General features: G+C 36.8%; 2 pseudogenes; one reads left to right on the top strand and one right to left on the bottom strand.

The window, feature by feature from the left end:
• Positions 1-1,015: 1,015 nt before the first annotated feature.
• Positions 1,016-15,110, bottom strand: LOC140516924 (ferroxidase HEPHL1 pseudogene; annotated as a pseudogene).
• Positions 15,109-27,831, top strand: LOC140516925 (peptidoglycan recognition protein 3-like; annotated as a pseudogene).
• Positions 27,832-27,844: the final 13 nt, after the last annotated feature.

Here is a 27,844-nt window from a genome sequence, read left to right on the forward strand (position 1 = left end):
TGAGAGGTCAGTTAAGTAAATAAATTGCCTAATAGTGTTTCTTATACTATTTCTACTGTAGTAGAAGACGCAGATTTGGAATGATCCCTTAAACTGAATGGAAAATCAGACTCAAATATTCAGTACTGAACTCCTCTGCTGGGCAGCAACTCTCCTCTTCTGAAATTCCCCCTACAGTTTGATTGAAGTACCCTACATTTTGCTGCACGTGGAGGCCAGGCTCAACAGTGGGAGGACCTGACCTATTATTTCACAGACTCCAAAAATCCTAGTTTTCTAAGTATAAATATGAACTTGATTTAAAAAAAAAAAATGAAACCTCGCTACAGAAATATATTGTCAAAACATCTAGTACTGAGTAAGTTAGTAAACCTTTAAGTATCACTAAAAGTTTGCAGAAAACAATCATCAATGTTTAAAAACAAAACAAAACCCCCTGATAGGTTTACTTTTGGTAACTAACTAGTGCAGATCTTGTTGGTATAACAGGAGAAAAAGAAAGGTCAGGAGCACTGGTTTATTGAGCAAAGAAGATTCATTGTTAGATCATATTCTGCCAGCAGATGATTAAAATAATTCCTACAGATTCAGTAGGTAGTGACTTTTCTTGAATAACTTAGAGAACAGTCAGTCTATTTGGATGAGGGAAGAATCAGGGCCGTCTCATTGGATTGCTACAGTGCTTTCTGGTACTTTGTAAGCAATGTTAATCACCTAGGAACTAAATTTCATGGCCAGTTAGGGCAGCTTGTTCTCTAGAGCAGAAAAAATAGAAAATGAAAGCATCTTTCCAAGGGTCCTTCAGGCATCCTCACTTAGAATATAGCCTTGGACTTTTCTCAGCTGAGCTACTATCTTGTGTATTTGTATGTGTGTGTGTTTATCCCTGAGAAATAATCATCACTGGTTTCATGAGATAAAAGCAAATTGCTTTGAGTTGTATTTTGAGGGAATCAGAAGCCTGGTCTAGGATACAGTATCTATGCTGTCATTGTAAACTTGGCCTTATACAGTCTTATTGCACTGGCTTTCCCTCCATCGAGGGTTGAAGCTTGACCCCTTTTCTGCATGCTGGAAGGGCGGGTTTACAAAGCATCCGTGGAAATGCATAGGTCTGAGCTGCTCGGTAAGCCATGTGGTTTCTCAGAGATCGGAGAATGAGGAAGACAGCTATGACCAATAGGAAGAGGAGGAGACCAATGATGAAAAGGATGAGTAAAGCTGCCTTTGCTGCTCTGGGAACCAGATTTTTGCGGAAGAAATGTATATTTTCCTCATCTATTCCATCAGTAGGCACAGTGGGAGGGATCAGTTCTTCTTTAGAAGATACCTTTCTGGAATAAGGAATCCTGTTATCTAAGTTCCTGAAGACAGTATACATTGTTGTTTCCATGCACACAAGGATGTGATCAGTCACATGACAATGCAGGAGCCATGTTCCTGGATGATCTACAATCAGTTCAAAAGTCTGAAAGGTCCCAGGAAAGAAATCATACACATCTTCAAGAAAAGATTTATCCAACTTAAAAAAAAGACCTTCTGCATGAAAACGAAAGGTATGTATGTCAACTTCATTTCCTATTCCCAAGGTACCAGTTTGTCATAATATTTTCATTCATTTTTAAACTACGGAGATTTCCAAACATCTTTCCATTAATTCCATGCATTTTGTTGCTGTCCACAAAATGATCTGTGTGTTTAAATTTTTGAGATACTTTTTGATATTTTCATTCAGATACCAGGATTCATTTTCATTAAACACCAAAAACAGAAGGGCAAATTCATAGTCAATATCACTTCTTAGTTCCTTTTCATTCAGCGCTCCTTCTCTACAAGTTATCAAAGGACCCATGAAACTGTTGTATGTGTCCTCCATAAAATTTGCTGGTGAGTATTAGACCCAAGGGATACAATTTGGGTCAGAGGGGCCCAGCCCTGATCTTTTAGAGATATTCCACTGGTATGTTTTTACTTCACCTGGCATTGTGATTGGCATTGCAAATTTTTCTCCACTATTCACATCTTCTACACCATGGGCTGATATGGAATAGGTTCTGGTGGTTTTGTTCTTAAATACAATGAGGATGGTGCCACCAACCTCTGCACAGATCAGCGGTTCCAGAATTTCCAAATGTTCTTCCCGGAGTGAACGGGCTTTGATCTCCACAAACTCTACGTCAGTGTACTCCCTAGAAACCATCTTCTTATACTGAGAGCCAATCCAGTTTTCAGTACGGTTCATGAATATGTCCCCATGTCTTTCTCCTCCTGCCTACAAGTGCTGTTTCTCAGATTCTCAGTTGTTGTTAGGTTTATAATCCCATTCTATGTCTTTGGCAGCAATGTAGAAAGTACTCATCATCCTATAGGGTTTCTCTAAAACTGCCGTGTTACCACAGTCACTGACTTCATACGTTTGCTTCACACCCCTTGTAAAGTGATCTATTGTGCTAGAAAATACCTAACAAATGCCTGCTCGGTCTGGATGCATAAATGCTGTTGTGGCCACATGCGGAAATAGGGCCAAAGTATCCCTGTGAGTCCTTCTCAGATGAATAGTATTCCCTGGAAAATAAACTCCATGCATATCTGTGTCAATACCCATTCCAATCATATGCCAGGAAACTTTATCACCTTTACACATATCCAGACCCGGCTGACTATCAAACATGTAGCCGTTTACAGCATTCATTTGGTTGGATTTCACAAACTCTTCATCCTCTTTGTCAACACCAAAGGGACGCCAAGTAAATTTTCGAATGTTTTCATCCAGGTACTGGCTCAGATTCTCATCAAAAACTGTGAAGAACAGATAGAATTCTTTGCCTATTTCTTTCTATGTTCCATCATCTCTTAGAGTGTTCCTTTTACAGACAAACAATGGTCACGACTAGGCCAGAACTCGTGTCCTTGATTGGATCTACTGCTGAGAAGTATATATATGCCAAACGGGGGGATCATCTACTGTTGGGCTTACACTTTTAGACACTATCCACAAGTATGTGAATTTGTCACCTGGCTTTACCTGGACTGTCATCTTCTGCAACCCATCAAGGTTTGATGCCACATCAGATGCCTTGTTGTAGAACACACCATGGGACAAAATGCTATAAACCGTGTCTGCTTTGTTGGCAAAAGTCACTATTATGTTGTCACCCACCTCAGCTTTGATGACTAGGTCAAGTATTCCAAGACTGATTTCTACCGCATACCTGATCTTTCTTCTGGTCAGAGTGTCTTCAGTATACTCCACATACTGAACTTTCCAGTATTTTCCTCCTGTCCTAGTTTCCCCTTGTGTGAAGTAAGGCTCAGATTCACTGCCGGTGGCATTTAAGGGCAGTCCACTGTACTTATCTTAGCCCTGAGGACCATAGTCCCAAAGAACTTTTTCTGCAGCAATAAAGTAGCTTCTCTTCTGGCCTTTCAATGTGAATTGATAAATATTATTTGTGCATGTCTTCATATCATACTGTCCCAGCATAACCTCTTGTAGGTGGTCACTGACTTGGCAGGTAATCTTCCACTTCTCAGCATTCTCAGCTATCATTTCTAAGGCAAGGAAAATGGGTAATGAAGGTGTTCCCATAAAAGTAGATGGAGAGGATGTCAATCTCATTCCCCATTCCAAAAAAGTGTCAGGACACAGAGTCTCCCACACATATCTCTGGCTCAGGGAAATTTCCAAAAAGATAATCTGTAAGAGCCCAAAGGGTCTTTCCTCAGTCCTCTTCTCTTCTCCCTCTCTTCTCCTTCCTTGGTGATCTCATCAGGTTCAGTGAGTTCAGTCTCTATGCAAATGATTCCCCCATCTATATTTCCAGTCCTCCCTCTATGGTTAGGTGTCTTTCTGATCTCTGGTCCCACATGACCAACTGTCTTTTGGGTATCTCAAATTGAATGGCCCATAAGTATCTCAAACTCAACATGTCCAAAACAGAACTCACCATATCCATCCTATCACACCTTCCCCTTTTCCCAACTTTCTTATTACTGTCCAGGGCACCATTTTCTCAGTCCTCTAGTTTGGAAACTTTGATGTCGTCCTTTTATTCTTTGCTCAAACTCATCCTATACAACCAATTTTTTGCCAAGTATATCAGTAAGTACCCAACATACACAGGAGGGTTTGCTATCACAGATTCTTAGATCTACATTCATAAAAGGAAAGGCAACTTATGAGAGGTTAACAATCAAACACTTTAATCAAGCACATGTGTCAATCATTTACTCAAGCACATACATTATTCATCTAGTACAGAGGAGTCAACACCCTGAACTTGAAAGAAAATAGAGATAAGTTAAAAGTCAACAGATATGGTTTCCTCTGGCTGAATTCAACCGACAGTTGGACCTCAACTGCCTGACCATAGTTACCAGAGAGGGAAGCATGCCTTCTGGGTTCTCAAAGCTGTGGGGCTCTTTAGCGGCTTCCCAGCGTCCTCATCTGGCCAAACAAATATTTCCAGTGAGTAAGCCAAAAAGTAATCAACAGACATCGTTTCCTCTGTCTGACCATAATTCAACTGACAGGTACAGCTGTCTGACCATAGTTGAGAGAGAGGGAAGAACGACATCTGGGTTCGCAAAATGGAAGGTTGGGGAGAGGGAGACGGGGCTCCTTAAAAGCTTCCCAGAGTCCTCATCTGGCACTCAAACCTTACAAAAATTAAACCCCCAGTTGTTCTAACTTTTAAGAAATTATTTTCTTCAGTGAAAATTTCTTTTATGGCCCATTCTACTTTCTAAGGTTTGTTTCTCCAGTGCATTTTTGCGTACCTTTTTCCATTTGCACAATTCTGATTTTAAGGCACCCTTCTCTTGCTATTTTTATATCTCTTTTACTATTTGGCATAGTTTTATGCTTTTCCTGAATAACTTCCTTCTACTATTTAACTTTTTTTTTTTTTGTTTTCAACGTTCACTCCCTCAAGATTTTGAGTTCCAAATTTTCTACCTATCGCTTCCCCTACCCCACCCCAAGAGAACATGCATTCTGACTACCCCTTCCCTCAATCTTCCCTCCCTTTTATCACACACATACCCTTCTCTTATCCTCTTCCCCTCTATTTTCTTGTAGGACAAGATAGATTTCTATACCCCATTACCTGTACATCTTAGTTCCCAGTTGCATGTAGAAACAATTTTTAACACTGATTTTTAAAACTTCGAGTTATACATTCTTTCCCTTCCTCCCTCTCCACCCATCCCCATCAAGAAGACAAGCAATTTGATATAGGTTATACATGTAGCCTTGCAAAATACTTCCATAACAATAATGTTGAGAAAGACTAACTATACTATACTTCCCACCATCCTATCCCGTCCCCCCAACCAGTTATTCTATTCTCTATTTTGACCCTGCCCCTTCTTAAAAGTATTTGCTTCTGTTTACCTCCTCCTCTCATTTCCCTTCCCTTCTATCATCGCTCTTCTTATCTCATCTCCATCCTGCAACTGTCTTATAGGGTAAGATAGATTTTCATACCCAATTGAGTGGGTATGTTACTCCATTTTTGAGGCAAATATAATGAAAGTAAGGTTCACTCATTTCCAGTCATCTCGCCCCTCTTTCCCTTCAATGCAAAAACTTCTTCTTGTCTCTTTTATGTGAGATAATTTACCCTATTCTACTTATCTCTTTCGCCTTCTCCAAATATATTCTTCTCTCACCACTTAATTTTATTTTTTGCGTAACATCCCTTCACATTAAACTCACCCTATGACCTCTGTCTGTATCTATCTAGTGAAAGAGATGTGGATATATATATATATGTATATATACACACATGCATATATGTGTATACACATATGTACATGTGTGTATACTGTATATATGTGTGCATATATGCATACAAATATACATACATGCATATATACATACAAATATATCTCCATGTATGTATATGTGTGTGTTCCCTCCAATTCCAACCATACTGAGAAAAGTTTCAACAGTTAAAAATACTATCTTTCCATATAAAAATGTAAACTGGTCATATTTAATAAGTTCCTTATGATTTCTCTTTCCTGCTTTCATGCTTCTCTTGATTCTTTGTATTTGAAAGTCAGATTTTCGATACAACTCTGGTCTTTTCATCAAGAATGATTGAAAGGCCTCTGTTTCATTGAATATCCATTTTCCCTGAAGGATTATACTCAAGTTTGCTGGGAAGGTGATTCTTGGTTTTAATCCAAGCTTGTTTGACCTCTGGAATATCATATTCCAACTCATGTGATCTGTTAATGTAGAAGCTACTAAATGTTGTGTTATCTTGATTGCTTTTGCAAATGCTAAAATTGTTTCTTTCTGGCTAGTTTCAATATTTTCTCCGTGACCTGGGAACTAAGAATTTGGCTAGAATATTCCTAGGAATTTTACTTTGGGATTCTTTTTAAGGAGGTGATTGATGGATTCCTTCAGTATCTATTTTACCCTCTGTTTCTAGAATATCAGGGCAGTTTTCCCTAATCATTTCTCAAAAGATGATGCCTTGGCTCTCTTTTTGATCATGACTTTCAGGTCATCCAATAATTTTTAAATTATGCTTCCTGTATCTATTTTCCAGGTCAGTTGTATTTCCAATGAGATATTTCACATTGTCTTCTATGTTTTTTTTCATTCTTTTGGTTTTCTTCAATTGTTTCTTGATTTCTCATGAATTCATTAGTTTCAATTTTTCTCAATTCTAGTTTTTAAGTAATCATTTTCTTCAGGGAGCTTTTGGATCTCCTTCTCCATTTGACCAATTCTGATTGTGAAAGCATTCTTTTCCTCATTGTTTTCTTTGGCGTTCTTTTGCCATCTGGGTTAGTCAATTTTTCATGATGTTACTTTCTTCACATTTGGGGGAGGAGGGGATGCTTTTCATGATTTTCTAGCATCACTCTCATTTCTCTTACCATTTTTCCTGTACTTCTCTTACTTGACTTTGAAAATCCTTTCTGAGCTTTTCCAAAATACCCTAAGGTCAATTCATATTTTCTTTGGAGGCTTTACATGTAGGAACTTTGTTTTCTTCTTCTGGTTGTATGTTTTGATCTTCTTAGTCACAAAGGTAAGTTTCTATTTTCTGACTCTTTTTTACTCTATTACCTCATTTTTTCCAGCCAGTTCCTTGACTTTTGAGCTCTTTGTCAAGGTAGGTCTCTTCTTCCAGCATGGGCGTGGGGGGGGGGGTGTTGCCTAATGCTTCAGGGGCTTATGCACCTGTTTTCAGAGATACTTCTAGGGACCACCTAATTTTCAGCTGTTCCAACTTTGTATGCTCATAGGAGAAGTGTTTATTCCTCTCCTGGTATGTACTCTGGACTGTGAGTAACCTCAAGCACTCTTTTCTCCCTTGGAACTATGAGGAAGATTTCCTCTCCACTGCTGCCACAAGCTTCACCATGTCAACACTTCTCTTTGCCCCAGAAACCCCAACCTGGATTATGACCCTGATCCAAGCAGATCAAAATCAGAGAATCCTATCCCATCACCATCAAAGAGATCACTGAAACCCGCCTTGATGACCTGCTTGATCCTCCCCCATCTGTGGACCTAGAACTCTAGAAATAGCCACTTCTACTTTCGGGACTGCTAATCTATCTTATGCTATTTTGGAAAAGGTAAACTTAAAGCTCTGAAGGGAAATAGTACTGGTTCTGCAATCAATTTTTTAAAAATTATTAAATTACTTAAAAAATTTTAAAAGTCATTTATTAACAAGCATATACTATCAGTCAAGTAATGTATTTATGTCTTTATAAGAGAAACTTGCTTAAAATTTCCTCGCAACTTTCGTGTTTTCCTTCTCATTTTGTTATAAATTTATTTTAAACTTTTTTTTATTTTATTTTTTTTATTTAGCTTTTAACATTCATTTTCACAAAATTTTGGGTTACAAATTTTCTCCCCTTTTCTCCCCTCCCCCCCCCAAACGCCAAGCATTCTAATTGCCCCTATGACCAATCTGCTCTCTCTTCTATCATCCCTCTCTGCCCTTGTCTCTGTCTTCTCTTTTGTCCTGTAGGGCCAGATAGCTTTCTATACCCCTTTACCTGTATTTCTTATTTCCTAGTGGTAAGAACATTACAGTTGATCCTAACACTTTGAGTTCCAACTTCTTTACCTCCCTCCCTCTCCACTCCTTCCCTTTGGAAGGCAAGCAATTCAATATAGGCCAAATCTGTGTAGTTTTGCAAATGACTTCCATAATAGTTGTGTTGTATGGGACTAACTATATTTCCCTCCATCCTATCCTGTCCCCCATTACTTCTATTCTCTTTTGATCCTATCCCTCCCCATGAGTGTTGACCTCAAATTGCACTCTCCTCCCCATGCCCTCCCTTCTATCATCCCCCCCCACTCTGCTTATTCCCTTATCCTCTACTTTCCTGTATTGTAAGATAGGTTTTCATACCAAAATGAGTAGGCATTTTATTCTTTCCTTTAGTGGAATGTGATGAGAGTAGACTTCATGTTTTTCTCTCACCTCCCCTCTTTATCCCTCCACTAATGAGTCTTTTGCTTGCCTCTTTTATGAGAGATAATTTGCCCCATTCAATTCTCCCTTTCTCCTCCCAATATCTTTCTCTCTCACTGCTTGATTTCATTTTTTTTTAAGATATGATCCCATCCTCTTCAATTCACTCTGTGCACTCTGTCTCTATGTGTGTGTGCGTGTGTGCATGTGTGTGTGTGTAATCCCACCCAGTACCCAGATACTGAAATGTTTCAAGAGTTACAAATATTGTCTTTCCATGTAGCAATGTAAACAGTTCAACTTTAGTAAGTCCCTTATGACTTCTCTTTGCTGTTTACCTTTTCATGTTTCTCTTCATTCTTGTGTTTGGAAGTCAAATTTTCTTTTCAGCTCTGGTCTTTTCATCAAGAATGCTTGAAAATCCTCTATTTCATTGAAAGACCAATTTTTCCCCTGAAGTATTATACTCAGTTTTGCTGGGTAGGTGATTCTTGGTTTTAGTCCTAGTTCCTTTGACTTCTGGAATATCCTATTCCATGCCCTTCGATCCCTTAATGTAGAAGATGCTAGATCTTGTGTTATCCTGATTGTATTTCCACAATACTTGAATTGTTTCTTTCTAGCTGCTTGCAATATTTAGTCTTTCACCTGGGAGTTCTGGAATTTGGCCACAATGTTCCTAGGAGTTTCTCTTTTTGGATCTCTTTCATGCGGTGTTCTGTGGATTCCTTGAATATTTATTTTGCCCTCTGGTTCTAGAATCTCAGGGCAGTTTTCATTGATAATTTCATGAAAGATGATGTCTAGGCTCTTCTTTTGATCATGGCTTTCAGGTAGTCCCATAATTTTTAAATTGTCTCTCCTGGATTTATTTTCAAGGTCAGTTGTTTTTCCAATGAGATATTTCACATTATCTTCCATTTTTCCATTCCTCTGGCTTTGTTCTGTGATTTCTTGCTTTCTCATAAAGTCCTTAGCCTCCATCTGCTCCATTCTAATTTTGAAAGAACTATTTTCTTCAGTGAGCTTTTGAATCTCCTTTTCCATTTGGCTAATTCTGCTTTTGAAAGCATTCTTCTCCTCATTGGCTTTTTGAACCTCTTTTGCCAATTGAGTTAGGCTAGTTTTCAAGGTGTTATTTTCTTCAACATTTTTTTGGGTCTCCTTTAGCAGGGAGCTGATTTGCTGTTCATGCTTTGACTTCATGTCTCTCATTTCTCTTCCCAGCTTTTCCTCCACCTCTCTAACTTGATTTTCAAAATTCTTTTTGAGCTCTTCCATGGCCTGAGCCCATTGAGTGGGCTGGGACACAGAAGCCTTGATTTCTGTGTCTTTGCCTGATGGTAAGCATTGTTCTTCCTCATCAGAAAGGAAGGGAGGAAATGCCTGTTCACCAAGAAAGTAACCTTCTATAGTCTTATTTCTTTTCCCTTTTCTGGGCATTTTCCCAGCCAGTGACTTGACCTCTGAATATTTTCCTCACACCCACCTCACCTCCTGATCATCCCAGCCAGTGTTTGGGGTCTGAGATTCAAATGCTGCTTCCAGCCTCAGGGCTTTGGGCGGGGGCAGGGCTGCTATTCAGTGTGAGATTAAATTCAGATGCTCAGGTGAGGGCAGGGCTGCCTCTCAGGCTCAGTTCCCTCAGGGAGTTTATGCACAGACCTTCAACAATGGATCCAGGCTCCTGCCTGCTTGGAGAGACCTGGTCTGCCGCTGACCCTCAGCTTCTGTCTCCCGAGGGGGCCCGAGCCATGGGGGCACCCCACTCCCCCCTCGACCTGCCAAAGGGACTCTCTCACCGACCCCCGTCACCTGTGGGTGGAGGTACTTGTGCGGCCGCTGGAGATCCCGTCCCTGAAGCCCGCTCGGATCTGTTCCTCTCGGTGCCGCGGCCACGGCAGGGCTGTACTCAGCTCCCAGTCCCGGCGCCCAGTCCGCAGCACGAAGGACCTTTTACGAGAGGTTTGCAGGTCTCTCCGGAACAGAAATCTCCCTCGCTCCAAGGTTCTGTGGCCTCTGGGTGCAGAATTCGCCATGAGTTACTTCTTTGTAGTTGTTCTATGGGTTGTGAGTTCGGAGCTATGTGTATGTGCGTCTTTCTACTACGCCATCTTGGCTCCGCCCCCTATTTTAAACTTAAATGCAGTACAAGAAGAGAAAAAGAAAGATTGCTACATACACAGCAGAACATAAGAGAGGCTCCAATAGAAAGCAATAAATTTCCATTTCAAGAAGATGTATATAATAAGTAATACACATTGATTTCAAAGCTGCCCATTCTTTTTTTTTTTTTTTGCTTCCTTATAAGTTTGCTTGATCCTCCGCTGTGCACTTTCAACTCTATTTTCCCCTCCCTTCCCAGAGGGTCTACAATTAGGAATAGACACATACATACACATGCACACACATAGATGATATATGTATATATATATAAGACATAAACACACATACATATATCTGATATATATCATATATATATATACATATATATATATATATATATGTGTATGTATATGTATAATATCTCAGGCCTCCCTCACTCAAAACAAAGTCAAGTGCAAGTCATGTCATTATTTCTCCGATGGCATGGTCTTCTTTAGGCAACAAAGGACGAACACACACACACATATACATACACAAATACCCATAAATATACACATATATGTACATATACACTCAAATGCATACATACAAGACTATATCATACTTATTTCTACTTGTCATCTATTTCTCTGAAGGTGGATAGCATCTTCATAAGTCCAAGTCTTTCCATATTGTTCTAAATCAGCTTATCATTTCCTACAACATCACAATATTCCTTAACCCATTCATAGTTTCTAGAAGATTGTCTATGAATAGACTCCCCCCCCCCCCCGCACTGTGATTTTCTGTATTTCTACTATTTTTGGCTACATAGGTTTTACTTCTACAGGAAAAAATTAAAATACTTTAAACTACCCATTACACACTTCAACGTGTCTTTTAGCTTATGATATTAGTCTGATACTACAGAATCTATTTCTGTCATATCTATTCTCCCTGATTTCCTTGAAGTTACTGAACCTTTGCTCTTCCAAATGAATCCTATTAAATTTGTTCTCTGACTAATTAAGATCATTATTTAATAACTTAATGGATGACATTACGTAAAATGATGAGTTAGTTAACATTGCTGTTTTTAAAATTATGTTATCTTTACTCACTCATGCACCATAACCACTACTTCAATTATTTAGATCTAACCTTGAATAACACGTGGCTTTTTTGTGCCTCTTTTCCTGTTTTGACATTTGGGTTAGGCTATTTTAAGGTATTTTCAGTGTACATATGTGTATATACACATATATATATATACACATATATATGTATATATGTATATATATGTATATATATATATAATATATTTAAAGTTTACAACATTCAATTCCACAAGATTTTGAATTCCAAATTTTTATCCCATCTCCCCCACACAGGAGAGTATGCGCACCATTGATCCCTTCTCCAAAACTATCCCTCTCTTCTATCACTGCCCTCTGATTCCATCTGCTTCCCCTCTATTTCTTGCTTCTAATTATCCCTTCCTCCATTCTGCCTTATGCTTTGTCTCCTATCCCATTCCCCCTTGCATTTCTGCAGGGTAAGATAGATTTCCACATACAATTGAGCTTGTGTTATTCCCTTCTTCAGACAATCTGATGAGAGTAAGGGTCACTTATTCCCTCTTCCCTCTCCCTTCTTCTCCTCCATTGTAAAAGCTCTTTCTTGCCTCATTTACATGAGATGATTTACTATATTCTAGCTCCTTCTTTCTTTTACTTCCAGGACAGTCTTCTCAACGCAATTTCATTTTTTTAGGTATACTCTCTTATGTATATATACACATGTATACATACACACAGATACATAATATACATGTATACATACACACATGCCCATACATACACACATGCACACACATACATATATGTATGTGTATGTGTATATATGCACACAAACACACATATAAATACACATAGATATGCATGCCTACACTTAAACATACAAATATCTAATATGTGCATCCACATACACATAATGCACACACACTCATATTCCCTCTAATTATCTAATTATCCTATTATTGAGAAAGGTCTCAGGAGTTACAAATATCTTTCCAGGTAGGAATGTAAGCAGTTCAACTTTAATGAGTCCCTTCTAGCTTCTCTTTCCTGTTTGCCTTTTCATATTTCCTTTGATTCTTGTATTTGAAAGTCAAATTTTCTATTTACCTCAGATCTTTTCAACCAGAATGCTTGAAAATCCTCTATTTCATTGAAATTTCATTCCCCCCCTGAAGTACTATATGTAGTTTTTCTTGGTAGATGATTTTTGGTATTAATCCGACCTCCTTTGACCTCTGAAATATCATATTCCAAGCCCCCAGTCCTTTAGTATAGAAGCTGCTAAATCCTGTGTTATCCTGGTTGTGCTCCCGTTATGCTTGAATTATTTCTTTCTAACTGATTCTAATATTTTCTAATTGAGCTGAGGACTTTGGAATTTGGCTACAATATTCCTAGGAGTTTTCCTTTTGGGATCTCTTCCCAGAGCTCATGAGTGAATTCTTTCCATTTCTATTTTTACCCTCTAGTTCTAGAATTTCGGGAGGAAAGTTCTTGATAATTTCTTGAAAGAGGATTTCTGGACTCTTTTTTTGATCATGCTTTCAGGTAGACTAATAATTTTAAATAATCTCTCATGAATCTATTTTCCAAGTCAGTTATTTTTTTTCCGCTGAGATAGTTCACATTGCCCATTACTTTTCATTCCGTTGTGTTTTTTTTAAAATAATTTCTTGATTTCCCATGAAGTGAGATATTATTTTCTTCAATAACCCTTTGGACATCCTTTTCCATTTGACTAATTCTGCTTTTTAAGGCATTCTTCTCATTGACTCTTTGGACCTCTTTTGCCATTTGGGTTCGTCTATTTTTAAAGGTTATAATTTCTTAAGCATTTGTTTGGGTCTCCTTTCAAGTAGTTGACTCATTTTTTATGATTTTCTTGCATAGCTCTCATTTCTCTTCCCAGTTTTTCCTCTACTTCTCTTACTTCATTAAAAAAAAAAAAATTTGAGCTCTTTCATGACCTGAGACTATCTCATAGTTTTTGAGGGGGCTTTGCATTTACGATATTTGACTTTGCTGTCTCCCGCCAGTCCTATGATCTTCCTTTGGTTGTATGCTTAGATATTCCCCATCCAAAAGATCTGGAGAAAAAACCTTTTCAACAAGAAAGTAACTTTCTACAGTCTCATCCTCCTTCGTTTGCTCATTTCCTCAGCCAACTATTTGACTTTTGAACTCTTTGCTAAGTTGAGGGTGTACTACATTAACTTTCAGAGGTTTTGTGCAACTTTTTTCAGAGGTATCCCCAGGGACCTGTAAGTTCTCGGTTCCTCCAAAGTGGTATAATCAAGGGAGGGGTCTTTACTACTCTCCTGGCCTGTGCTCTGTTCTGTGAGCAATCACCAGCACTCTTTTCTGCCCTGGAACTGCAAGTAGCAGTTCTCCATCATCTCCATAACCGTCAGCAGCTCTACCACACCAGCACTCCTCACCCCATGTCCACCAATCACAACCAAGATCCAAATCACCTGCTCGATTCCCCCACAGTCTGTAGGTCAAGAGCTCAAGAAGCAGCCACCCTCTGTGGTAGTGGCTAACGCTGCCTAGGGTCTGGGGGCAAGACATGCTCTACTCTCACCCTGATCAGACAGTTTTCTTACTGACCTTTGAAGCTATCTTTGGTGTTTGTAGGTTGAGAAGTCTAGAGACTACAGAAGTTGCTGGTGATTCAACACTCTGAGTCTTCCTCTAGTCCTATCTGTGCCTGCGTAGCCCACTCTGTGCTGTGCTGTGCTCCGAACCCTGTGCAATACACCTTTTTTGTAAGTCTTCCAGATTATCTTGAGTTGGAAATATGTTTCATTCTGTCATTTTGTGTCTTCTGCCTCTCTAGAACTTGTTTAGAGTAATTTTTCAGGTATTTTGAGGGATATAGAGGGAGAGCTTAAGCAGCTACCTTCTTCTATTCCACTACCTTGGATCTGTCCCCTATTTTTGGTATCTTTGCACGTCTCCTTTAGCAAGCTGTTGACTCATTTTTCATGTTTTTATTGCATCATTTTGATTTTTCTTCTCATTTTTTCCTCTTCTTCTCTTGTTTGATTTTCAAAATTCATTTCCAGTTCTTCAATGACCTGAGAGCGATTCATATTTTTCTTGAAGGTTGTGGATGTAGGTGGTTTGATTTTGTTGTCTTCTTCTGGTTTTATATTTTGATCTTTTTTGTCACTGAAGTAAGATTCTACAGAACGATTTTTCCCATTCTTTACTCATTTTTCCAGCCAATTAGTTTACTTTTGAACTCTTGGTTAAGGTAGAGATCTTCTTCCAATATGGAGGATGTACTATCCCAAGCTTCAGTGGCTTTGTGCAGCTGTTTTCAGAAATACTTCTAGGGATGTATTAATTTTCAATTCTTCCCAGGTGGTATGATCAAAGCAGAGGAGTTACTCTTATCCTGGCTTATGTTCTGGTCTGTGAACCTCAAGCACACTTTCCTGCCTTGGACCTGTAAGGAGGATACTGTCTCCACCATGACGAGAAGTTCCACCAGTCCTTGCCCTAGTACTACTACCCAAGACTGTGACCCATACCCAAGAATGGGCAAAGCAATAAAATCCCCCTGTGATCAGCCACTCGATCCCAAACCATCTGTGGGCCAAGAGCTCCAGAAGTAGCCATCACAGCCACTACTACCACCACTGTTACTGCCACCCTGAGGCTGAGGCTGAACCATGTTCCTCTCTCACCCAGGTCTGACAGACCTTTCCTATTGACCTAAGTTGTCTTTGGCATTTGTGAGTTGACAAGTCTGGAAATTTCCATAGCTGCCAGTGATTCAGTCTTCCATGGTCTGCTCTGGGTTTGCTGGGGCTGATCTGCACTGGAGCATTTTGTGCTGGACTACACTCTCCCAGCCAGGTGAAATAGACTTTTCCTGTACATTTTCCAAGTTGCCTTGGGCTGTAAATTTGTTTTACTTTATTATTTTGTCAGTTTTGCTGCTCTAGAACTTGTTTAGAGTCATTTAATATATACTTGGAGTGGTTCAGGGAAAGTTCAAACAATGCCCTGATGTTACATCAACACTGTGACTCTGACTCTGATTTAGTGCATTTTTTCTTATAACTATATATATGTTTAACTTCTGCATCTGAAAACTGCCTGTTCACGTCCTTTGACTATTTCTCAATTGGGAAATCTGTTTATTGTCATAAAATTGAATACATTCTTTATATATTTTAGAAATGAGCCCTTTATCAAAGAACATGTTGCAAAAATTATTTTGCAGTTCCCTGATTCCCTTCTAATCTTGGTTCATTAGATTTATTTGTCCAAAAACTTTTTAATCTAATGCAATCAAAGTTATCCATTTTGCATTTTCTCATGTTCTTTATCTCTTGTTTGGTAATAAATTCTTCCATTCTCCTTAAATTTGACAGATAAACTTTGATTTCTCTGTGAATTTGCTCCTAACATCACCCTTTATATCTAAATTGTGTACCATTTTGACTTTACCTTGGTATAGGATATGAGGTATTTGCCTAGTCCATCATTTTTTCCAGCAGTACTTGATTTCTCCCTGATCCTTGTGATCCTCTCTCTCATGCTTAGAGACTTGAAAGAGACCTATGTTCCTGAGGGCATAGAGTTACACAACAATGTTGATGACATACTGTTGACTAAGCCAGATAAGGCCACCATGACAGAGGCTCATCAGAAGATGGCCCATATGAGTGAAAAGAGATGGGGAATGAGTCCTGAGATAATCTATAGCATATTCAGTTCAGTTAAATTTGTGGGAATACAGAGGTATGGCCAAATGTATTCTAAAATGAACTATTGACATTTGCTTTCCAACAGGCTCAGGAGTAAGAGGACATAGTTTCAAATCTTGCTTCTAACACATTACCAGTGTGACCTGGGACAAGTCACTTTATTTCATTTGGCTTCAGTTTCTGAATTTCACAAATGAAGTTATTTGACTTAAATGGCTTTCAGGTATCTTTCAGTTTTACTTCTTCAGTTCCTATGATAGGGGATATATATATATATATATATATATATATATATATATATATATATATATATATATATATACACACACACACACATATATATATATGTATATATATGTACATATATACATATATATATTCTGCATAAATATAAATAATATATATTCTGCATATATATTATATAAATATATAAATATATTCTTCACTTCCTATGATAGGGGATATATATATATGTATATGTATATATATATATATATTCTGCATAAATATATATATACATATATATATATATATATTCTGCATAAATATATTCTGCATAAAAATCAGAACTTGGGGTATATATTTTTCATGTTGTGCCATTAGAAATATTACTATTATTATTATTCCCAGTTGGTAAAAATGGATAGAAACTGATGGTATAATATCTCTCAAGATTAAAAAAGGTGGGAGGCCTCAGACTTCTTGGCACCAAGATAACAGAATTAGCCAGGAAATTGCTTGAACTTTTCCAAATTCACCTCCAAAAAACTATAAAATAATGAATCCTGCAATGTCAGAACCAATAAAAAAGGAGGGCGAAATGATTTTCCAGATACAAACAACAGGAAAGGTCAGCAAAAAGTTCTGTCTCTCTTGGGTAAAAGGGGATCCCAGATCAGAGAAGGCAATGTCTGGGCAAATCAGCAAAAGGACATAATGCAACAAACCAGTAGAAGGTCTTGCGCCCTATTACAGTAGAGAAGAAAATAGGTGAGGGTGCTATAGTCATTGCTTGAACGTTATTCTCATTGGAATTCGTTCAAAGAAGGAATATTGTACACAATATGGAACTCTATCTTACCCTATAGGGAAGTCAGAGGGGAAGTTAAGAAAGAGGGGACCGATTAAGGGAGGGTAAATTGGAAGAGGTGGTAGTCAGAACCAAAACACTGATGAGGAGGGAAAAATGAAAGAAGAAAGAGAAGGAGATTGAGGAGAAAAAATAGAATGGAGGAAAATACACAATAGTCATCAATATGAATGTGAATTGGATAAACTCACCCACAAAATGGAAGCAGAGAGTGAAAAGAATTAAAAACAAGAATCCCAACATACTTTGTTTACAAGAAACACACTTGAAACAGAGACACACAGACACTAAGAAAGGTAGGGGGCTAGAGCAGACTCTGTTATGCTTCAAGTAAGCAAAAAAGGCAGAGGTAGCAACCATGATCACAGACAAATCAAAAATAGATCTAATAAAAAAAGAGATGAGGAATAAACTACATCTTGTTAAAAATTACGTTAGACAATACAGTAATGTCAGTGCTAAACATATAGGCACCAAATGTATAACATTTGGTACATGTAGGTTTGAAATTAAATGAGTTATAGGAGGAAACAAATAGTAAAACTACACTAGTGAGGGACCTCAACTGTCCTCCCTTAGAATCAGATAAATCTAACCACAAAATAAACAAGAAAGAAGAAGAGGAGGTTAATAGAAATTTAGAAAAAAAAATAGATTTGAAAGACCTCTAGAGAAAATTGAATGTGGATACAAAAGAATATGCCTTTTTCCTCCAATGGTACATGGCACCTACATAAAAATAGAAAATATATTAGGGTATAAAAAACTCACTATCAAATGTAGAAAAACAGAAATACTAAATGCAACCTTTTTAGATCATAATGCAATAAAAATTACATTCAATAAACGTCAGTGGGAAGGTAGATTGATCAAAATTAATTTAAATTACATAATCTAATCTTAAAGAATGAGTGGGTCAAAGAAAAAATGAAAAAAATCATATTTGAAAGGAGGGCATACACACAGGGTAAAGGTAAAAGGTTGGAGCACAATATGTTGTGCTTCAGTTGATGTAAAAAAAGCAGGGGTAGCAATCCTAATCTCAGACAAAGCAAAAGCAGAAACAGATCTAATCAAAGAAATAAGGAAGGAAACTATATCCTGCTATAAGGCACCATAGTTAATGAAGCAATTTCATTACTAAACATATAAGGTCCAAGAGGCATAGCATCTAAATTCTTAGAGGAGAAGTTAAGGAAGTTACAGGAAGAAACAGACTGCAAAAGTATGATACTGGAGGACCTCAAACTGCCCGCCCCTGAACCTGATAATTCTAACCTCAAAACAAACAAGAAATAAGTTAAGGAGGTGAATAAAACTCCGGGTAAGGTAGACATGATAGATTTTTGGAGAAAATTCAATGGGGATCGAAAGGAATATACCTTTTTCTCAGCAGTCCTTGGAACATATACAAAAACTGACCACATAAGAAGCCATAAAAACCTCACAATCCAGTGCAGAAAGACAGAGAGTGTCAATGCATCCTTCTCAGATGATATTGTAATAAAATTTATGTGTAATCAAAGGCCATGGGAATAAAAACCAAAAACTAATTGGAAACTAAATAATCTAATCCTAAAGAATGAGTGGGTTAAGCAACAAATTATAGAAACAGTCAACAACTTCAAGAGAATGACAGCAATGAGAAACCCTACCAAATCTTATGGGATACTGCAAAAGCAGTTTTAGGGGAAGTTTTATATCTTTCAATGCCTATATGAATAAAATAGAGGAAGAGGATATCATGGAATTGGGCATGCAGGTGAAAAAGGTTGAAAAAGAACAAATTGAAACTCCTCAATAAATGCCAAATTAGAAATAGTGCAAATTGAAGGAGAGATGAATAAAACTGAAATTAAGAAAACTATTGAATTAAAAATAAAACTAAGAGTTGGTTTTATGAAAAAGAAACAATGAAACTGATAAAACTTTGGTCAATTTGATTTAAAAAATAAAAATAAAACAACATTACCTATATCAAAACTAAACTCCAGTGAGGAAGAAATTAAAACAATAATTAGAAATTACTTTGCCCAACTGTCTGCCCATAAATTCGACAAGCTAAATTAGATGACTGATTATTTTAAAAAAATATAAATTGCACAGATTAACAGAAAAGGAGATTGAGTACTTAAATAACCCCATCTCATAAAAAGAAATTGAACAAGCCATCAATGAACTCCGTAGGAAAAAATCTCCTCGGCCAGATGGATTTATAAGTGAATTCTATCAAACATTTAAAGAACAGTTAATTCCAATACTATGTAGACTACTTGGGGAAACCGATGATGAAGGAGTCCTACGAAATTCTTTTTATGATACAAATATGGTTTCGATATCTAAACCAGGAAGAGTCAAAACAGAGAAAGAAAATTATAGGCCATATTCTCTAATGAATAGAGATGCAAAAATTTTAAATAAGACATTAACAAAAAGGATACATCAACTTATCACGAGACTAATATATTATGATCAGATAGGATTTACACCAGAAATGCAGGACTGGTTCAATATTAGAAGAACTACTAGCATTATTGATCATATCAAGAACAAAACTAATAGAAACCACATGATTAACTAAATAGACGCAGAAAAATCTTTTGACAAAATACAAGATCCATTTCTATTGAAAAAACTGAAAAGCATAGGAATAATTGGAACTTTCCATAAAATAATAAGCACTATCTACCTAAAGCCATCAGCAAGCATTATGTACAATGGAGAGGAGCTAGACAGATTTCCAATAAGAAGAGGGGTGAAACAATGATGACCATTATCAGCAGTGTTATTTAATAGGGTGTTAGAAATACTAACTGTAGTAGGATGAGAAGAAAAAGAAATTGAAGGAATTAGACTAGGCAAAGAAGAAACGAAGTTTTCACTCTTTGCAGATGATATGATGATATACTTAGAGAATCAAGTAAAAAACTACTTGAAATAATGAATAACTTTGGCAAAGTTGAAGGTTGCAAAATAAACCTACACAAACCTTGTGCCTTTCTATATATTACTAACAAAGCCCAACAGCAAGAGATAGAGAAATTTCGTTTAAAGCTACGGTAGACACTATAAAATATCTGGCTGTCCACCTGCCAAAACAAACTAAGAGACTATATGAATACAATTACAAAACATTTTTCGCACAAATAAAGTCAGATCTAAGTAAGTGGAAAACCATCAGTTGTTCGTGTTTAGGTAGAACTAATATAACAAAAATGCCAATTCTACCTAAATTAATTTACTTATTCAGTGCCATACCATTCAAACTACCAGATAATTGCTTTCTAGAGCTAGAAAAAAAGAAATCAAATTCATCTGAAATATCAAAAGCTCCAGAATATCATCGGAACTAATGAAAAGAAATGCTAGGCAAGGTAGCCTAGCCCTACCAGATCTCAAATAGTATTATAAAGCAGTAATCATTAAAACTACTTGGTAATGTCTAAGAAATAGAAGGGTAGACCAGTGGAAAAATTTAGGTGCTCGAGACACAGTAGTTAATGAATATAGCAATCTATTGTTTGATTAATCCAAGGACCCCAGCTTTTGGGATAAGAACTAACTATCTGACCAAAATTCTTGGGAAAATTGGATAATAGTGTTGCAGAAACTGGGCATAGACCAGTGCTTCACACCATATACAAGAATAAAGTCCAAATGGATACATGATCTAGGTATAAAGACTGGTAGTATAAACAAATTAGGGGAGCAAGGAATAGTATTTATTAGATATATGAAGGATGGAGAAATTTATGACCCAACAAGAGAAGGAAAACATCATGAAGTGTAAATTGGGTGATTTTGATTACATTAAACTGAAAAGGTTTTGCAAAAACCAAGATTAGGAGGAAAGCATAAAACTGGGAAAGAATTTTGCAACTAGTATATGTGACGAAGACCTTATTTCTGAAATATGTAAAGAACTGAGTCATATGTACAAGAATGCAAGTCATTCCCCAAATGATAAATGGTCAAAGGATATGAACAGGGAATTTTCAGAGGAAGAAATTAAAGCTATGTATAATCATATGAAAAAAATGCTCTAAATCACTATTGATTAGAGAGATGCAAATCAAAACAACACTGAGGTACCACATCACACCTATGAGATTGGCTTACATGACAAAATAGTAAGATGGTAAATATTGGAGAAGATGTGGGAGAGTTGGAACACTAATTCATTGTTGGTGGAGCTGTGAGTTGATTCAATCATTCTGGAGAGCAATTTGGAACTGTGCCCAAAGGGCTACAAAATTGTGCATACCCTTTGACCCAGCAATATTGCTTCTGGGACTCTGTCCCAAAGAGATCATAGAAATGGGAAAGGGTCCCACATTTACAAAAATATTTATAGCAGCTCTCTTTGTGGTGGCCAAAAACTGGAAATCAAGGGGATTTCCATCAACTGGGGAATGGCTGAAAAAGTTGTGGTGTAGGAATGTAATGAAATACTATTGTATTATGGGAAGCAATGAAAAGGAAGACTTCAGTGAAGCCTGGAAAGACGTATATGAACGGATGCTTAGTGAAAGAGCAGAGCCAAGAGAACTTTGTACACAGCTACAACCTCAGTGTGTGAGAAATTTTTCTGGTAGACTTAGTACTGTATTGAAATGCATGGACTGAAAAAATTTCCAATGGTGTCTTGAGGCAAAACACCTTCTACATGCAGAGAAAGAACTATGGAGTTGGACTGCAGGTAGAAACAGATCATTTTCTTTTGTATGATGTTTTGTTGTGTTTTGTTTTATGGTTTGTCCCATTCATTTTAATTGCTCTATGCAACATTCATTTAACAGGAATGTACATGTAGAACCTATATAAGATTGCATATTGTCTCAGGGAGGGAGCGGGGAGGGAAGGAGCATTAACTGGGAGAGAGTAGAAAAAAATCTAAAATATATGGAAGTGATTGTGGAACACTGAAAATAAACAAAATATTTGAATTAAAAATTGTTCCCTTGTCACAAGGTTAAAAAAATCGCTTTGAAAGTAGTTATAAATGATTTTTTTTCCTAAATTGATAAAAAAAAAAACCCCACTTATCTGAAACCATCAACAAGCATCATTTGTAATAAAGATAAACTAGAAGCCATCCCAGTAAGATCAGTTGTTAAATGAGGATGCTCATTGTCACCAATATCAATAAGAGTTGAATTAAAAATCCTGGCAATAACAATAAGAAAATAAAAAGAAATAAATGAAATCCAAACAAGGGAAGAAGAAAAATAAATTATCTCTTTTTGTAGATGATATGATATACTTGGAAAATCCCAAACACTTAAGCAAGTTAGTTCAACACTAATAATTAATTAATTAACATTATTAATTAACAATTAACAATTAATTAATAATTAATTAACAATTAATTAACATTAATTAAAATTAACATTTAAATAATTTATTTATTTTATTTATAAACGTACAAATTATTCTTTTGAAAATTATTTTATAAATATAATGTAAATATATACATTATTTCTTTGCAAATAATTTTGCATATATAACATATATACACATAATATAAATATATAAATTATTAATAAATGTAGAAATATATATATAAAATTAATATTTAATTAATCAAAATTAATAATATTAGCATAGTAGAAACATATAAAATAAATTCACAAACTGTCAGCATTCTTAAATGCCATTATTAAAACACTAAAACAAGTAATTGTAAGATACCTAATACCTTGGAGTATTCCTGCGAAACTAATTCAAGGAACTATAAACAAAGTTGTAAAAACCTTTTTTACACAATTAAGCTTAAATTTAAATAATTGGAGAAATAATAATTGTTTATGTATAAGCATGGCCCATATGATAAAAAATATGCTTTCACCTAAACTAAGTTATATATTCAATGACATCCTAATTAAATTACAAAAATATTTTTGCTCAATTAAAGAAAATAACAAAATTCATTTGGAAGAACAAAAAATAAAAAATGTCAAAGGAAGTAGTGGGAGAAAAAATAAAGGAGGCAGGTTTAGCAGTACCAGAACTTAAACTATCTTATAAGGCAGTAATTATCAAAACTATCAAGAAATAAAAAAGGCAGATCAAGGGAAGAGAATAGACATACAATTGACAGCACCAAATAAATATAGTAACTTTATATTTGACAAGTGTGAAGACTTAAAATTTGCAAATAAGAATTCATTATTTGGCAAAAACGTGCTGGAAAAACTGGAAAGTAGCATGACATAAACTGAGGAGAGACTGATATATCATTTGAGAAGATAAGGTCAAAATGGATGCATGTTCTGGGAATAAAGGTAAATATTAAAAGGAAATTAGAAGAACTTGAAACATTATTTATCTGACCTATGCTCAGGCTAATAATTTATGAATAAGCAAGAGATAGAGAGGACAGTTAAATATAAAATAAATAATTTTGCTTACATCATATTGAAAGGATTTTTACAAATCAAAAATATTAACAAGGAAAGCAGAACATTAGGGGGAGGATGGACAGTTCCTCAGAAAAAAGCCTTATATCTCAATAAGAACATGTCATTCCCAACTGATCAGTAGTCAAAGCATATCAACAGGCACTTTTTCAATGATGAAATCAAAACAATTTATACTAATGTGAAAAAATGCCCTAAATCATTATTTATTAGAGAAATGCAAACTAAATAACTTTGAGATATTTTATCTCTTTCAAACTGGCTGAAATGATTGAAGAAGAAAGCTACAAATGTTGGAGGGAATGTAAAAAAATTGGGCACTAATACACTGTTGGTGGAATTGTCAAGTGATCTACCCATTTTGAAGATATTTAGTTTTCAAAGTTCACAGGAAAATGAAGGTAAAAGCAGAAGTCAAATAGGATGATGGTAAAGAAATAGTGGTTAAATATAATTAACTAAATATCACACTGATCCCCAACATCTCCCTTACCCTGGTGATTCCATTGTTATTTCTGAGACTGAATCACAGGATGTTACAATGAATAAATGTGACGAGAAAAGGAAAAAATAGAGGGAAGCATTTCTTTCATTTTATAGATTAAATGAATTTTAATTAAACTTTAAAATGGCCTTTAAAACATATACAAATACATATATGCACAAATATACATATCTATCTATACGCACACAGGTACATATGCATACACATATACTTAGGCATACCTTTCCAAAAAGGACTGTAGATTTTACTCAACATTTATACATGCCGTATTTTGAGACAGGGGTGAATGTGCATTAAATGCAGCTTACCTTGTGACCAGTCAAACGGTTTTTTTTTTTGTTTATATAGAAATATATTTTATGCTACTGACCGAATATACCTACATACATATGTGTGTATGTGTGCTATATATGTGTATAATTTTACACATCTGTCTTTGCTATTGCTGTCTTCCATGCCTGAATGTGTTCTTTCCTCACACCTGCCTCTTACCTTTTCTGGCTTCTTTCAAGACCCAGCTCAAACCACAACTTCTGTAAGATATCCTTCTAGCCATTCCCCTTCCTTTCTCTCCTGCAAACATTTAAAAACTAGTGCCTTCCCCATAAGACTGTCGTTGATCTACTCTCTCTCTCTGTCTCTGTCTCTCTGTCTCTCTGTCTCTGTCTCTGTCTCTCTCGCTGTCTCTCTCTCTCTCTCTCTCTCTCTCTCTCTCTCTCTCTCTCTCTCCACACACACACACACACACACACACACACACACACACACACACACTTCTATCAATCTATCTGTATCTTTATATCTATATCTATATGCATGGACACACATATATAATGATTGTGTGTATATATATATGTGTGTGTGCATGCACATATATACATACATATATGATGTGTGCATGTATGTGTATATATATGTATATGTATATTTCGAATGTACTCTATCATTGATAAGATGATTTCCAATGGAATGAGAACTCCTGCAAGGTACAAACTGTTTTTTGCCTTGACTTAAATCCTCAGAGCAAAACACAGAGGAAAAAAAAATTGATTGTACAGAATATAGACCAATGAAGTTGCCTAACATTCCAGCAAAATTCAAGACTATATCATTAAATTTGGAAATGTTTAATAAAATTTCAGAAAATAATTCAATGATATAAAATGATTTAGCTTAGAGAATGAGAGATGCGAGACTGGAGGTCAGCAGAGAAGTCAGAGAAAGATAGAAAGATTTGAGATTCATCAGTATAGAGATTATAATTGAATCTATGACAGTTGATCACAGAGATTATAACTGAATCTATGAGATTTGATAAGATCACTAATTAAAGTATTATATACGAAGAAGAGATAGGGACCAAGACTAAGGAATGTATTGCATAATAGAGACACATAAGATAAGGACTATATAGTTGCGGAAGAAGTTAAAGAGGCAACCTAACTTTTATCTGAATCAGAAAGAAAGATTGAGCACAATTTCACATTCAAATATTTTAGTGCAGAGCTAGATTAAACATAAAATGAAAATACAAAGATTCCAGATAAGTGCAGCTAGGAGAATGGGGAGGGTTTGATAAGGAAATAGTAGTAGGCAAAACACTCTGTTGGAAGACGAAAAATAAAGAGAATTTTTTAAAAAGGAAGATAATAAAAACTTTGAATCACGGATTATGTTAGGGCAAGAGAAGAGCTGCAACAGAGGACGCATTCTATTTTACTTATTAGAGTTTAAGAGGCTTAGATTCTATCTAGCTCAGATTCAGTCTAGATTAGATTTGATCTGACCTACTTGTTAATACATGAGTCACAAATAGTGAGACTTCTTAAAAGTCAACCCAATATGGCAAATCTTTAATAAATTTTGTTTTACTTTGTCTGAAAGAAGGCTTGGGTTAAATCCACTCAGACAGCACTCTGGGTGTCAATATTTTGGTGTCCCAAGCACCCTAAACCTCAACATTATGGTTCCATGACCTACCAATCTCAAGCTCTTCTCTAGCCAAGACTAAAAGGGTAGCTGTCTGTGATCTGTCTCCTCAGGACCCTTCCTGGGTTCCTTGAAAATATTTGTGTAGTTTCTTTTTTTTTCTCCTTTCTGGCTCTTAGACACTGTGATGACAGTCCCAACCTCCTTATTTCAAATGAAAGCATGACAGACTCCATAGGAAATGATTTCCAAAGCATGATCAACAATAAAAAGGCAAAGAAGTCTTATGGAGGTTCCTTCCAGGAATCTTTCTTGATCAGAACGAGGGCAGCTCCTTCTGGTTGCAACATGCAACTGAGGACTCATGTCCCATACCTGATCATCCACCGTATCCCTGGGCAGGAGTGTCATAAGATGGGCCCCTGTCTGCAGGTGGTGAAAGGCTTACAACAACTTCACATCCAAACAAAAAGCTGTTGTGATGTGGCTTAAAATTTCCTGATTGGTGATGGACCATCCAAGGCACTCACACTGTGGGATACAATGACAAATCACTGGGGTTTGCTTTTGTGTGGAGTGGAGTAGGAACTTCTCTCAGTGCTGCTGCCTTGGATGCAGCTGAGAATGTGACCTCTTTTGCCATCTCCAGAGGTTACTTCTCATCCAAGTACATCCAACCACTACTTGTTCAGAGTGAGTCCTGTCTGTCTTCTAACAAGAAAGTGGCATCCAAGGAAGAATACCCTGACATCATCCCCCGCTCCTCTTGGGGAGCCCCATAACCTTACTGTCCCAAGATGCTTGGGTGAGCCAAGTATGTTATCATTATTCACTCATCAGGCCGTGATTGCAATGTGACTGAAGAGTGCAAGATAACCATACAAAACAGCTAGTCCTATCACATCAACAAGATGGATTTCTGTGACATAGGTTACAATTTTCAAGTCGGTGAGGACGTTAGAGTGTTTGAAGGAGTGAACGGGGACACCAAGGGCACTCACACTTAAAACTACAATGACATTGGTCTAGGAATCACTTTCATTGGCTCATTCTTTGGAACTTCTCCCAATGCAGCAGCCCTGAAGTTGGCCCAGGACTTCATCCAGTGTGCAGTGGAAGAAGGTACTTGATTCCTGACTTGTATGTTCATCCTTCGTTGCCAAAGAAGACCATGCCATCAGAGAAATAATGATTTGCACTTGACTTTCTTTTGAGTGAGGGAGGGCTTTGCAGGTCCCCAGCCTCACTTCTCCTCCAGAGTCATCTGAATCCAGTGATCAGATATTCATCAGAATGACTGGAGATGACCCAGGGTGAGGCAATTGGGGTTAAGTGACGCCTACGGTCATAGAGCTAGTGAGTGTCAAGTGTCTGAGGTGAGATTTGAACTCAGGCGCTCCTGACTCCTGTACTGCACCTAGCTGCCCCTGATTCCTGACTACTTTCTGTTGGAACATAGTTATGTTGTCAACACTCTCTCCCCAGAGCAGGCTCTGTATGATAAAGTCAAGACCTGGTTTCTCTTCCAACACTGAAAGAAAGGGAGCT

Source organism: Notamacropus eugenii (assembly GCF_028372415.1).
Source record: "Notamacropus eugenii isolate mMacEug1 chromosome 2 unlocalized genomic scaffold, mMacEug1.pri_v2 SUPER_2_unloc_1, whole genome shotgun sequence".
In the NCBI taxonomy this organism is placed as follows: Eukaryota; Metazoa; Chordata; class Mammalia; order Diprotodontia; family Macropodidae; genus Notamacropus; species Notamacropus eugenii.